General features: G+C 34.0%; 1 non-coding gene across 1 annotated transcript; it reads left to right on the forward strand.

Annotated features, from left to right (window-relative positions):
• The first annotated feature begins 9061 nt into the window (after positions 1 to 9061).
• On the forward strand, positions 9062 to 9167 carry LOC128042668 (small nucleolar RNA R71). The gene has a single exon (XR_008198183.1). It is a non-coding gene; the product is annotated as a small nucleolar RNA R71 (small nucleolar RNA).
• Positions 9168 to 16605: the final 7438 nt, after the last annotated feature.

The raw sequence follows: 16605 nt of genomic DNA on the forward strand, positions 1-16605 counted from the left end.
TTCCTGAGGTTGTCAGGCTTAGGGTTGGTTTCACGTTCTTCCTTTCCCAGACAATTGATCCATTGACTAACCCTACAAAATAGTTAAGAGGCATGCTTCCTCTCGCCAATCCCCCATAGAAGGATTAGTTTCTCATGGCTTTCATAAAAAAAACATTAAATACATGGAAGAATTAATTATAGGGAATGGATTGAAATAGAGAGTTTAAGAAAAGCCTGATTAATATTGATAGTAAGTACGAATCCACAACAATTGATATCCTTTATAAATCAGAACTCTTGAAAGAGATAAAGAATAGATAAACTAAAACTATGAAAACTTAAAGAAAGAAAGAAAACAAAACTTAAACCTAATGAGAGAATATAAGCTAATGAAATGTGTCCATAATGTGTGACAAATGAGCCTATTTATAGCTTTCAGGTAGTCGTCATCCATAACTGTAGGTTAGCTGACGTTCCCGAGCTTGAAGTTCAATTGTGCAGTCCAAAATGCTCCTACTTTGTGTTTTATTCTCGTCACAGAGTCGGTGTCATTGCACACCAGGATTTGTGTCGTGACATAGCAGCCAGTCTACTCCTCTGCATCTGTCTTCAGGGGTATGTCGTGAAACCCTCAGCCTATGTGCGACATTGAAATAGTTTCTCACTTTCTTTATTTTTCTCTCTATGTTGCGACTTCGGATCTCCCATGTTGCTACATAGCATCCAGTATTGCCCGAAATGACTTCTAATGGTCTCCTGCACACTCACAAAGTACGTTAGCTCTCCCTTAGGCTTCATTCGGCCCTTAAGGTTAATAAAAGACTCAATGTGCACATTTTATTGAATGCAAATAAAATTAAAGAAACTTAATTAAAACATAACAAAAATGTTTGTATTCAAGCTCCTTAAATGTGAAAACTAGTTTAATCTGATACACCGATTCATGGTAGATCAAACTCCCCCACAATTAAGTCATTGCTTGTCCTCAAGAAACATAAACAAAAATGACAAAATAAAAATGACGACCCTTGAACATGTATAGTACAAGTATAAATTTTGGACTTAAGCATTACATGTTTACTAACAATTTCAACATGATGAGTAGTCGACTTACCACTTTGATCACAAACATCTAAGTTTAGTATGTTACAAAATGTACAAATATTAAGGTTCTCACCTATAGGAATCCATTAACAAATCATAAAAGTACTTTGATTATTCGAGCAGAATACAAATATTCATTTATGCATATGTTCAGTATGATGTCCATTCATGTATGCAGATACTTAGGTCAAATAGGGCTTTTCGGCTTGTAACATTCTGCAACTTAGGACAGGTGTGGAATTTAAAAACATCAAGTGTCAAAAGGTTACAAACACGAAATAGTTTGGCACATCGTATTGATCCCTATTCTTCCCCCTTAATGACCCTTACCCGCTCACTGCCTTATTTCTCCTTCTTTCACCTTCCTTATCTCTCCATATATAGAAAATCATAGCATGATATAGTAACTACAGCTAGCCTACGTGTTTCAATACACTAATAAACAAGTTTTTTCTATTCTTGTAACTTTGTCACTGCTATTTTTTTTCAATTATTTTTCTCACTCAAGAATGCTTTTTGGCTTTTCAGGTACTTTTTCTACTCGCATTACTTCTATTTTGTGGATTTCTCTTTTGTTTTGCACTCTTGGGCTAACCTATAGTTCCCACATCACACTAATCTTTCTTATTTCACTCTATTTTTACAACCTCTGCTATGATATATCTACTTAACCCTCAATACTATGGCCAAACGTCTATAGTCGTGTAGTGTAGGACCAAAGAAAAAGGGCAAATACAAATTGATGCTTTCAGGCTTGGGGCTTGTAATGTGGTTCGTTAAGAAGTGTCAATAGGCTTAAAAATTGGTACTAAGGGTGAAATGTAATTAGGACAACTTTTTGGCTCTGGATATGTTCCAAAAAATGCCTTAGGTCATCGCTAAATATCTCAACATGCACAGATTTAATCAACCAATCAAACACAAATTCAACAATTTACCATTCATACTAGCATGCTCGTTTCCTTGTATTTTCTACATCACTTGGTACAAATGATGGCTTAACACCTATTTATAGTGTAACATATAGAACTTTAGTAGTTCAATACTCAAAATTTTAAAATCTCCTATCATCATGCCAAATTTATTCTTAAATACATGAAACCTGTGGCACCCGAAACTCGACTAAGATGGACCGGCCCGAATCTAAAGCGACACAATAGCCACCGAAGTGACTCTCCAACTCAAGACCACCCAAAACACACCCCAACCTTATAACACCTCAATTCTAAATAACTAACTATCTAATTTTAATGCGAAAGCGATTTTGTGAACCATTGCTAAACTATTTCTAACTATTTAACCATAAGGGTATTTTGGTAATTTTATTATCTAAAGTTAAACAGTCCCATTTTTTAGTTCTAAATGATTACCAACCTTCTTTTAGTCAATTTATGCAAGCCCTAAAAATTTCAATTTCAATCGAGTTCATTTACTAAGCCTAATTATTATTTTATTAATAGGAACTAAAATGTAAATTTTAGAAACTTTTAATACATTACCCAAAATATTATATAAGAATATTTCTACCAAATTTTAACACTCACAAGTCTAACTCTAAAATATTATCGAGTTTCCCTATTGTTAAAGGCTTCAATTAATCTGATCAAGTTTTAGGACTAAATTATAAACATACTTAGCAACCATCAATTATATCACACAAGGTACATACCTTACCCACAAGCATTCCACTCCTTGGCAAGCTACAATTAAACTATGTTAGTATAAAATACATGCTTCAAACACCATGTTTTCAATCACCATATGAACTCTCATCAATATACCATAAACCACACAACAATTAAGCATAAAAAGCAAGCGTTAAAGTAATTATAACATCACCAAAATAAATGTCCAATGCCCATTACAATTGAATTAAAACTAGTCCTAATAAGTGCCGCAATGCCCCCTATTGCTTCTAAAAAAGAATCCTTAAGCTACTGCCGAGCCTTAATCTTGGATCGGCCTTGCGTTTACTCCTCAACTCCTCAAGCAGGAAAAGTCTCTGCACAAAGGTGTGAGGGTGTGAGCTTAAAAAGCTCGGTGAATGATTGTAAAAACAATAATTAAATCGCACCCAATTCATGCATAAATCCAGGCAAATTAAGCATTAAAATTTTAGTCACAATATCACATATTATAATCATAATAACATATGCTATTCCATGAATAAAATTCCAATTTAATATGGCATATGAAATCATAATTTAACTTATAAATATACACTTATATCAGCATAATACATCCATGGCAATATTTAAACATGTGATCATACATTGGATAAACGGATCTCCAAACTCTTACATATCAGAAAAAGTCCCGGGTTGAACAGGCCGAAGCCACAAGCTCAACACTCCCTTATTTACTCCAAAAATTAGAACTTCTTGAGCCATAAGCTCACAAATAACACATATAATGGTGAGTACTCACAAATCCTATGGCATGCCAACTACATCCAATGGATCCACCATGAATGTGGTCAATATAATCATACATACAAGGCATAGAATCTGATGTTTAAGAACTTAATCTAAGATGTAAAAATGCCATTAAAAGCATGCAGCTTAACAATTTCAACATCAATATAATTAAGCACAACAAATGCCTTTGTCCATGAATCTTAAACAAAGCATAACACCAATTTCAAGTGCTCAAAAATTCAGTAACTCATGCTCCAATTAAAAATCCATTCAATCCAAATTAATCATGCCCAAAGCTTAACACAATTTTTCAAAAGCCAGTTGCAATAATGCTCTTGTAAAATAAAATTAATTTTTGCATATCCAACAAAATAAGATGTGATTAAGTCATTAAAAACACTATTTAAAAATTCAATTTAACACATAACCAGACAAATTTACCAGTAGCCTGTAAAATCACTCACCTCCACTCTTTGTTTTTCAAACAAAAGTGTGTTCAAGTAGGTAAGTTTAAGCCTTAAATCCAATTAGCATCATCCTGATCTTTGTGTGAAGCTTTAGTGGAGACAAAATATGCATTACAAACTAACATTAACATAAAAAAAGTCAAATTTTCATAAACTATACGGATCTAAATCATTTCTCTAGTCTACTTTACCGAAATTGCACAATTAAGCTAAAACATAAAATTCATCAACTAAACGACCTTCTCAGGACCACAAACCACTTCTAAACTTCATTCCTAGTCCATTAACATTAAACCAAAGTGTTAATTTTATCTATTAAATTGTTTTAAAATTTTTCGAAAAATCAACTCATCTTATTGATTAAAAACGAATTTATCAAAATTGATCAACCAAACGAGTTTGATCTCTTGTTTTATGATTAAAAACCTCTTAATAAACATATTTTGAGCTTAGACATCCATTAAAACTTGGATTCCAACTCAAAATCATGGATTCGCCATTGTTGAGTTCCATATTCAAGAAAGAAGAAATCAAAACTTGAAAATATATTTTAATCAATTTAAATAGCAGATAATGATTGAAAACAACTTAAAAATGAATTTAGAGTTGAGAATTACTGTCAATTGATCTCAAATCATCAATTTAAAAGATTGAATCAAGATCGTTGAAGAAATTTCGAATGACTTTTGCTCAACTTTGGAAAACTTTTATGGAGATTTTGCAGAGAATTTTGAGAGAGTAAAATTTTAGATCTATTCTCTGATATGTGGTCTATGGAAATGAGCAAAAAATGAGAGAAAAAGCCCTTAATTCGGGTGAAAATGATGTGCAAGGTGAGGTAGTTGTAGTGTTTTTAAAAATGAAAACCTCCACTTGATTTTCAAAAATTAGGGAAATTGTCATTAGGCCACTTCCACATTCCCCTTGTTTTACAAAATACTCCTTTCCCTCCAAAATTCTAAAAATAATGATAATTTGCTATAAAACCACTCTTACATTTTCCTTATTTTGCAAAATGGTCCTATTTAGTTAATATTTTAAATTCCCTCAATTAAACCCCCATTTTAATTTATTTTTAATTTCTAATTAAACCCAAAATATTTATTTTACCCAAAAATTATTTAAAACCATAAAATTATTTTTCTAAAAATATTTTTATTTTCTGGAATATTATTTACCGATTTTTAAATGAAATTAAGTTGACTAAATTTGAAAAAACAAAACACTAATAAACTCGATTAACTCTTAATTTTTACTCAGAACTCGGTAAACTTACTCGAAACTACTAGACCTATTTTCAAGGCCTCACACAACCTATGTACATGCTTCTAACCAATCACTTGTGTTTCTACAAGTTCAAACACACCAAGGGACAAGAAAAAGCAACAAAAATTAAAAATTAAAAAAAAAACCTATGTTACCCCCCACACTTTAGTCGACATGTTGTCTTCAATGTGTACCGCATTAAAAGATAAGAAAAAAAGTTAGCTGATTGATCGTGATCGTTTTAATAGCTACTAGTGGGTGCTTCCTCCTTTGATCATGTAAAGTTCAAATACGTTTGTGTCTCCTTTGTGTTGGGTTCCTACATAGAAAGTTTCAACAGAATGCAACATACTCAAATCTACTTATCAATCTTACTCCTACAAAGTCTAAATTAATTTTTTCCAAAAAATAAAACAAGTCTTTATAAAATTAAAAAAAAAATTAATCATCCTTATCATCATCCATCTGCTCATGCTCGTTATCCCCCTCTTCTTCTCTTTCCTCTTCACTTTCATGCGCTTCTACTTCTTGGTCCATATTTGTCGGCCCAAACATGTCAGAGGTATAACTGGGAACCCGATTGTTGTTTTGCCTCGGGAACTCTTAAAAAATTGGTCTTGATTCCTGCATCCACTAAATCATCCAATCTAACTTTGGATGGCTACTCTTACCAACGTCTTGTTGATCCCGTGCCAAACTTTGTGACGAGGTGGGTGTAGCTACAGTTTCTTACTGTCGTTTACTCTCGTATTTTATCTGTTTGCCCCGTAGATCGATGGATTACTAGAACAAGATGTCCTCGATAATGCTTCGGGATGGTTTTAACGACTGCTTAGTGGAGGTCATGGGTACACCTGCCTTTTTGCATAAAGTCGTCACCAGATGAGGAAAGAACACTCCCACATTTTGGCTGCTCTAAAACTGCTCTAAAAGCATAGAGTAAAACTGCTCTAAAAGCATTAATGTTAGAAATATTTAAAGCATGTACAATTTGTGTTTAAATTAATTGAATCCACATCTTAGCTTTAGGAAACATAATTGCTTGATAAAAAGGTACTAAGATATTTTTACTTGCACGGTTCTTCCATTCACTCATTACTTTAGTTAAAAAGTTTATAATACTATCCATATCTATGTTTCTAAAATATTCTAAGTCAGTTTCATCAATGAAATCGTTCTCATAGTATGAGCATTATAAAAGTTTCAAATTATTCGAGGGGTTACTCATACCTCTTTCCCTCGCACTAGTACTGTATCCCATATATGACCTTCATTATTTCTAGATTCGTGGTCATAAAGATGCATAAAATTATTGTAAAACAGAGACCAGATTATTATCCTTTGGTATCGTCCAAAAATGTTCCCATTGATGATACCTAACCAAAGGCCATATTTCTTTACACAAGATCATCGATGGATCAAATCCCCTCTCCTAAATGAATGTTTTCCCTTGAAGTTCATTGAAATACTTTTCAACATTTGGGTTTGGAAAATTAGAGGGAGTTTGAACCATAGATGGCTCTATTTCCATAGTTCGCCTAACTTTCCTAGGAGGCATTGTATTTCAGCCTTAAGCAAAGAATTCAATAGAATAATAAAAAATTTGAGTTTAGGAACCCTTAACCTTAAGTATATAATCAAAGTTCTTTTGAATTCCTTACTTCCCCGCGATGTTCCCATTCCTCATTGCACTGAGTATGATTAAGAAGTTTGTGAAAGGAAAATTGGAAAAAAAATTAGGGGTTTAGGGTTTAAGAAGTGTTGAGAGATTGAGAGAATTTGAGGGATTAAGGTTTAATGAGTGTTTTAATTAGGGGTAAATATGAGTTTATGTTATAAAATAGGGTTTTAAAGGTTTAAAAATCAAGTAAAATTAATCTTTAAGCCATCGGATTGTGTAATGGGTTGGGTCAACCCTACAGAAACTTGCAGTGATGTTGCGACATAGGGGTTCCGTGTCAAGACATCCCTGACAGTTTACCGATGTCATGACACAAGGGTTTTATGTCACGAAACATCTGTCAGTTTGGAGATTCTCAGGGACTGTCTACTACATCGTGACTTACTGTTGTGACTGTCTGTTTCGATCTAAGGATAAACCTACATCAAATAAAGGTTAAAATCTAAACTATGTGGTTAGTTAGATATAGATTAATTTACACATATCATGCAAAAATTCACAAATTTTAAGTTATGTTACTAGATTTACCCAGCAATATTGCCAATTCACCTGCGGACGATCTTTTTATTCTATTACCATTCGTCCACCATCGTCGTGCCATTCCACTCTTGCCCGTTTGTCTCGTTCCTTAAACCTATTTATTCTTTCTGTATTCATAAAAGGAAACATTTCCCTTGATTTGGGAACGTCAGAAATAGATAAAATTTTGCAATGCTCCCCTAATTTCTTCTTATTTTCCTCGTTCAGTTGATAGACACATTTGAATGTTTCAGTCTCACCATTACTTTTTTTTTGTCAACTCATTTTTCTCTAAATCAATGGTGGATCTAGAAGTGGCCAGGAAAGGTTTTCCTAGTAAGATTGGTATCTCACGATCTTCCTCAAAATCAAGCACTACAAAATTCGTAGGAATAATAAAGCTTAGCACCTTGACTAACACATCTTCTAGTACCCCCTTCGGTGTACTAAAGACTTGTCATCCAATTGCAATGTAATTTGAGTTGCTTTAAGATTCCCTAACCTGAGTTTTTCAAAAATTGATAAGGGCATTAAATTAATACTAGTTCCTAGATCGTATAATGCTATATTAAAGTGAATACTCTCTATTTCTATGGGAAAACTGCCTAGATGGTTTTAAACAAATTCAAAAACCTTACAAATTCATCCTCATCTCGCTTTTGTCTTTTTTCTAAACTTGATAGAAATGGGACTTTCGTGATTTCGGCATCTTTAGGTGTCTCTTTTCCCATCTCAAATGTTGGCATATTCTCCTCTGGTTCAGGTCCGTATACCACTTCTAGGGAATTATCATGAGTTTCATCAGTATTATCCATAGTTACCTCCGTGGTAGGTATTTCTAGGCTACTTAGTACCATGCCCGATCGGAGTGCTATAGCTTTCACATGCTCTTTACATTCCCTCCGTGGATTATCTTTTGTGTTATTGGGAATGCTTGTGCCAATTTATCTTTTGATATCTCCCATCAAGCTCATCAATTGGCTCATTTGATCTTTGAGCTTAGTCAAAGTTCTTGTTGAATTGGTACACTCAGACTGCACTTGCTTGACATCTATTCTCATTTACTACATCTCCTCCTCAATTCTATCCAGGCGTTGACCACATGTAGTATGGTCACTTAGGTTGGTTCTATCTTGGGGTTCCTTTAAATAAGGAGGATGGTAATTAGTATTTTTAACTTGATTTGAATTGTTACCTCTTCCTTGGTTTCCTCCCCATTTCAAGTTCGGGTGATCTCTCCAGTCGAGATTGTATGTTTTTGAATAAGGGTTTCCACTCCTATTCCCATGGTAATTTATATCATCAGCAGGATTATTGAGATAATGGGAGAGTGGCTTGTCTCCTCCATGCATAGACGGTATTGAAGTAGATTCAATAAGGTTGAGTCTATCCACTAGTTGTTGATACTTATCATCCTCTTGAGTAACTTTGACTATAGCGAGTTTCTGGTCATATGTGAATCGGTTAGTTGGCCACTGATGGGAGTTCAATGCCATATTTTCAATAATTTTGTATGCATCCTTATACGTCCTATTCAAAAGGGCTCCTCTTGCTGCTCCGTCTAATCCTAATCTTACATTTGCATTCAACGCATTATAAAATATCTACAATCTCATCCAATCAGGAAATTTGTGGTGCGGGCAATTTTGAATCAACACTGTGAAGTGTTCCCACACCTCATAAAAGCCTACCCCTTCCATCTGTCTAAAGACATCAATCTATCTTCTTAATTAGACTGCTTTACTAATTGGGAAAAACTACTATAAGAATTTCCAGCAAATTCATCCCAAGTCGTGATAGATCTTGGAGCCTGCGGGTCTAACCAAGAAAAGGCATTATTAATCAGAGAAAAAGGGAAAAATCAAAGATGAATAACGTCGCCAGTGACCCCCTTATACTTAAAAGTATCACAGAGTTGAAGAAATCGTTTCTAATTTTGATTAGGGTCATCTTTCATAGTGCCCCTAAAGTACAGATTATTTTGGATTATTTGTATCACTGTCGGTTTGATCTCAAAATTATTATTTATAATCGCTGGCTTTGTTATACTTTCCTGAACCATATCTAAATTTGGTAGGGCATAGTCCTATAATGTTCTCTCATTCCGAGCCATATGCACGTTTGTGGGTAACTGTGGTACTAGTGGATCTCTTAGGGCATTATCATCGGCGTCACCAAACAATGGATTTTCACGGGGTACGTTAACTGCAGTTGGTGGTGGTGGATATTGCATTTGTTGTTGTTGCTGCTGCTGCTGTTAGTGATTTCTTCAAATTATTCTCTCTAGATCTGTTGCTACTACAATAGGTGTGCCTCTACTATGAGTCATTCACCAAACCCAAAAAGAGTAGATTAGTAATACTAAAATAAAATAATATCTATAGTTGAAAAAGTTCCTAATTATTGTTTTGGAATGTGGAAATTAAAATCAATCCAGTGACGTTGCCTCCCCAGCAACGATGCCAACAACTTGACCACCTCCGAACGTACTAACATCAATAGTGTGAATACTACAATAAAATAGAGTTATGAGGTGGTATCCGCAAGTATATGGGTCAAGTTTTAATATAGATTTTACAATGAAGTAGGTGAGTACTCCGAGGATCATACCCAAGGGAGGTGGGTACTAAATCAATCTTAACCTAAAAAATTAAAGATCTAATTAATACTTTAAGTCAGTTATAGTACGAAAGTAAAATAAGAAATAATTTTAGGGCTTCTTAAATAAAATAAAATAACATAAAAGAATTGAATTGTAAGAGATATAAAGAATAAAGTGAATCGAATCTGAAGATGGGTGATTAGCTTGCTTCAGTAATCTCAATCAATTGTCGTCTCGGGTTTCTCGTCAACCAAATAGTCGCTACCTTGGCAGGATCTTCAGATCTTCCACTAACATAACGAGTCAGCAAGGACTACTTATCTTTCGACCTCACAGTCCAGACTGGCTTGGGGTAAAGGTGTTCAAGAATGGGCCATACTAATTTTTGGTTAATGCCCACCTTGATGACTTCCCAGGGCTGTCAAGTCTAGGGTTTGTTTTATGTTCTTCCTTTCCTAAACAATTGATCCGTTGAGTAACCCTACAAAACAGTTAAGAGATCATGGTTGCACTCGTTAATCCCCTATAGAAGGATTAGTTCCTCATGGCTTTCATAAACAACATGGAATACATGGAAGAATTAATCATAGGGAATGAATTGAAATAGAGAGTTTAAGAAAAGTCTGATTAATATTCATAATAAGCACGAATCCACAATAATTAATATCCTTTATAGATTAGAACTCTTGAAAGAGACAAAGAACAAATAAACTAAAACTATGAAAACCTAAAGAAAGCAAGAAAACAAAACTTAAACCTAAAAAGAGAATCTAAGCTAACGGAATGTGTCCATAATGTGTGCCAAAGGAGCCTATTTATAGCCTTCAGGTAAGCGTCATTTTTAACCCAAGGTTAGCTAATGTTCTCGACCTTTAAGTTCAATTGTGCAGACCGAAATTCCCCTGCTTTGTGTTTTATTCTCATTACAGAGTCGATGTCGCGTCAGACCAGGACCTGTGTCTGACACAGCAACCAGCCTACTCCTTTGCATCTGTCTTCAGGGGTATGCTGCGACACCCTCAGCCTGTGTCACGACATTGAAGGCAGTTTCTCACTTTCTCTATTTTGCTCTATATGTTGCGACATCAGATCTCCCATGTTGCAACATAGCATTCAGTATTGACCCAAAATTCCTTCTATTGGTCTCGTGCACACTCACGAAGTATGTTAGCTGTCCCTTAGGCCTCATTTAGCCCTTAAGGTTAATGAAAGACTCAATGTGCACATTTTATTGAATGCAAATAAAGCTAAAGAAACTTAATTAAAACATAACGAAAATGCTTTTATTCAAGCTCCTTAAATGTGAAAAATAGTTTAACCTGCTACACAGAATCATGATGGATCAATTAGGAGACAAACATTTGAACTATGTAAGTCATCAAGATGCACCATGTATATGTTTTTGACTGCCTCCAGATGTATCAACTCCAGAGTAGAAATCCTGCAGAAAAAATATGAAAAGTTGGTATCCGCAAGTATACGGGTCATGTTGTAATATAGTTACAATAGAGTAGATGAGTACTTCGAGGATCGTACCCAAGGGAGGCGAGCACTAAGTTAATTCTAACCTAAGCACAAATAGATCTAATTAATAATTTAGATAAATTATATTACAATAAAATATAAAGAGAAATTTTTGGAATTTTAATAATGATAATTCAAGAAATAAATAAGAGAATCTGTCAAATCTGAGCATGGGTGATTAGCTTGCTTCAGTAATCATAACCAAATTTCGCTTCAGGTTTTCTTATTCAATCAATTAGTCAATACCCCAACAGGATCTTCCACTTTTCCACTAGAATAACAAGTCGACAAGAACTACTTATCTCTTAACCTCACAGTCCAAACCGATTCAGGGTTAAAGTATTCATGGTAGGACATACCAATTTTGGGTTAATTCCCACCTTAATGAATTTCTAAGATTGTCAAGCCTATGGTTTAAGATCTTTTTTTTCCTGAACAGCTGATCCGTTCAGAGAACCCTATAAAACAATTGTTAAGTTGTGTTAATAGCTCTACTGGTGTCATCTATTTATAGGAAAAAAAGGTAGAACCCTTGTTAAGTTGTAGTGGTTTATTTCAAATAGAAAAATAACACTTTACTTAGAATAGGACTAGGATGGACGGCACACGCTAGTATTTCTAAGAGGGTTGTTGCCCCCATTATGTCCATGAGGGGTTTTTGGGCCTCTCACACATCGAGTCCAATTACGAGTACTTATTGGGTCTTTTTGACCCAGTACTCTATAATGTGCTCCAACCCGATTCGATTTTTCTATTTCCTAAAATAAAATTTAATATTTATATATAAAAAATTTTCTCATCCCTATTTTACCCCCAGTAAAATTTTGACGATTTTGCCCCTAGTAAAGTTTCGAGAAAATATGTTCAATATTTCAAAACTCAACAAGTTCACTATGATCAAATGGTTTATTTTCATTTTTGAGCTTCAAAATAATCCAAAAAACAAACTCATTCTTCTGATCATTTTTTAAGTAATTCATATAGAATTGCAAATGGATCATTTCCATTTTCATTTTCATTTCTATTCTCATTTTTGGAAACCTACATTAATTTCCAAATGATTCCATTTATCCATTTCGAAGAAAACCATAATCATTCCTGAATGTTTCACATTTCTCTTTTCCTATTCAATTCATTCATTTATATTCAAACAAGCAATTCATTTTTGGTTTCAACGAGTTAGCAAAGAGATCGGTTGGACATATATAGTTTAGGCTAAAATGATTTATAACTAAGTCCTGGTTTTTTTCATATTAATTATAAACTCATTTATTCATGAAGTCATTCCACTATAGTATCCTGATTGAGCTCTACCCAACAACATTCCATTATGAAAGCAACTACTCAATACTCGTTCAATTACTTTGTCATAAATGTGTTACCCTCACAGGATATCCTTGATCTCTTTGGGATAATATGCATTCTCCCAATATGATTCTATATTATCTATTGTTAACCATTACATCTTCCTTTATGAAAGTCAACCATGACCAAATAGTGATCAAGTGATCCATCACAAAGACGGACGATTCCTGTCCACATTTACTTTTCATCAACCATGTAATGCCAATGAAAAGATATCATTTCCCCATGTTATGGGTTATGAATTCCACTATTGTGAATGATGTTACATACTACAGAAGTTGTACACCTAACGCACCAGCTTTCAGTTCCTTATCTATTTGAACTCAGGCTTTTACTTACATCATAGTGTATGAGTCAAGCATACATAGTTTGCCATCCACTCAGGATATAGATATGTCACACTATGAATGTCACAAGTGAATAAATCCATAAATAGATTTAGGATCTATTCTCTTTGCGTCCTGTTCGATGTACTTTTAGTCCAGTCAATCACATTTATGTCTCTATTGTAACACCCCTAACCCGGTCAAGTAGGTTCGACCCAGATTTGGCAAGTTACGTTAACCACCGAAGTAGATCTTTATTAACACCCAATCTAATCTTCAACACACCATTTATTTACAACATATATTATGCTAAGTTTCAGCACAACAGTAGAAATAATTTAGGCATAAGATATAAAACATATGAGCTAACAAGCATACATAGGTAAGGTTCGCACCGCAACTTAGGCTTGCATACGTCCAACAACATAGGTTTTCCTATCAGAATAACATATTCGTTCACAGTATAGTATAAATCATGAGTTCGCATAAAAATATAAGTTCGCTTATCAGAGTAACACACTGTTCTCATAAAAACATAAGCCATGAGTTCGCACAATAATACTGGTTCGTAAATTAACTGCAGTTTGCATACTTTCTAAGTTCGTACCTGAATAAACAAAACTAAGTTCGCATGCAAAACAGGCTTCGCAAATATATAAGTTATTCACACACGAGTTCGCATATGTGTATAGGGTTTTCATACCTAAATAGGATTCACATAAATTTATGGGTTTGCACAATTTACCTAGGTTCGCTAAGTAGTAGGACTATCGCAAATAAGGGTACGCATGTAATTTTCAAGGTTGCAGAAAAAGGTGGTTCGCAGTAATTCTAATTTACGTATAATATCGAGAAGTTTTTCAATGAGAGCAAAGTAAATATAATGTAACACTCATGCATGAAGAAACATCAAACTTTCTTCATAATAAAAAAATAATTTAATATTTTAAGACATGGTTCGCAAAACAAAAATAAACTTAAAATATAAAGAAATTATTTCAATAACAGATTCAAAATATAATCAATCTAAAACCCAAATAAATAAAACCCTATCGCCTACTTTCCAAGTTCGCCAATATCTATTCAGGGATGAGCCTTGACAAGTCATCTACCTCGCCATTACCATCTGCGACCTACTTACCTGCGAAGTAAGAGAGGAGTAGGTGAGTTCCTTAAGAACTAAGTGAATAATCAAGAATAAAAAAGTATGCTTAAAATATAGAGTTTAAAACATAAAGAAGACTTAGTCTGAAAATCATGTCGCATGCTGGGTTCACGGTGAATGTGGGAGATCCATTCCACAGATCCTGCTTATAAAAAAACAAATAAGTCTGTAAAAATAGTTTCAGTTGTGCTTGTAGAAAATTATACTTGAAAACTTAGCTTGTTTGAAAACATATCTTGTATAGCATGAAACATACTCACATACTTGTCTTATCAGAATGGTAGAGGTACATAAAACATGTTCTCGCTAACACTTATCATATCATAATCTGTTGGATATGCGGCTCTCCTTATAATGCCTTAGAATGACTCAAAGAGTCCTTATAACATGTCTTTAAGTGCAATATGAAGCTATGCACTCTCCTATACACCAACATGTCCCAGTGAATGGAGCATAGCTCAACATTCCCTTATCTCTCCACATGTCTCAGGGCCTTAATGCCCAAAACACAGAAAACTTGTGGTGTGTACTCACAATCCTATGGCAAGCCATTATATCCAATGTAAGGGCTCACTAAGGAGCACGCACAGAAACTTATCAAATAGAGCTCGCATAAGAAGCTTGTGAAAAACACAGTTTGTAAAACTGTACTATAAAAAATATCTTAAAACATAGGTTTGCTTAGGAGCTCGCATAAAACATATCTTTAAAGCATAACTTAAAAACGTGTTCTTGAAAATAGAGTCTCAGAACTTGAAAATAGAGTTTCATATAAAACTTACTCTTGAAACTTAGTTTTAAAAAAAAGTTCTCGAAAACCATAACAGTTCATACACAAGATACTAACCTTTAAACATTCATACTGAAAAACATATTAGTTAGCATACTTATGGCAATTCTTAACCACTCATTGATAAAGCTAATAATTTAAACAAGCTTGGCTTTGTCCTTATTCCTTACTATTAGATGGTCCGACTGGTTCGCAATATAAACACACAGATTACTAAGCAGACAGAACTTTCAGAATTCACACATGCAAGTGAACCTAGCTTTCTGGACAATCATCTAACAGGACAGAGACTTACCTTGGTTGCTACTAACTTGGTTTAGAATAGAGATTTGACGATAGAATATTCAATGAGAGAATTTTTCACGAAATAAGGGTCGTATTCATAGGTACTAAGTGTCCTAAAAATATTAGGATACCCTACTTGACTTAGGAAAGGTGTTACTTGCATGAAAAGTATTCCTAGATACACCATATCTTTATTTCCTAATTTGAGTCTGACTTTAACTTTGACTGGTGAACCCCCAGTTCACAACTTACATGGTGAACCACCAGTTCGCCAAACAAACTGGTGAACCCTAACTCGCCAAATAGACTGGCGAACCCCTAGCTCACCAAATAAACTGACGAACATGACTTTCAATGAATCTAGCGAATCCCCTTACCACATCATTTGGCATATATTGCAATGTTGAGACATTGGCGAACTCCTCTGATACAGATTGAAGCAGAGGAAGTGAAAGAAATATTGAATTAAAGTTGTTTGACTCAAGAAGGAAAGATTCGGAGGTGACCTAAAAGAATAAATAAACAAATTTAGAAATTAACTAAAACAAAAACATTAAAAGAAGAAATTGAAGAACTAAAAATAAAAAATAAAATAAATAAATAAATAGACAAAATTTAAAAATGGAATATGGACTGAATAAACTGATGGATATGATGGATAGAAGGATAAATGTCCAATTGAACCATTCGAGATATAAATCCCAACAAACTCAATTAATGGCTCTAATCAACCCTCCAAGAAATAATTCTTGGCAAATTGAACGGTGAAGAATGAATTCCCACGACTACTTGAAGAAAATCGAGAAGAAAACTACATCTAAAAATCATAAGAAAGAAATCTTGCACAAAGAACTAAACTCCTAGAGTTAAAAAATTTATTAATGAAAACAAGTTTCTCCCCAATGAACAATAAAGAAACCTTTATATAGGTTAGCAAAGTACATCCAACTAAAATTATAAAGTATACTGAAACTCTAATTAATCTAAATAAGAAGTAGAATTAAACTAAACTTTCTTGTTTGACTAAGAAACAAAAACTCCTAAACAACTTAAAATACTTCAACAATATCAAAAATTTGGAATAAAAAATAATAAAACCTAATAAATACAATA

Source organism: Gossypium raimondii, chromosome 7, assembly GCF_025698545.1.
Source record: "Gossypium raimondii isolate GPD5lz chromosome 7, ASM2569854v1, whole genome shotgun sequence".
NCBI lineage: Eukaryota > Viridiplantae > Streptophyta > Magnoliopsida > Malvales > Malvaceae > Gossypium > Gossypium raimondii.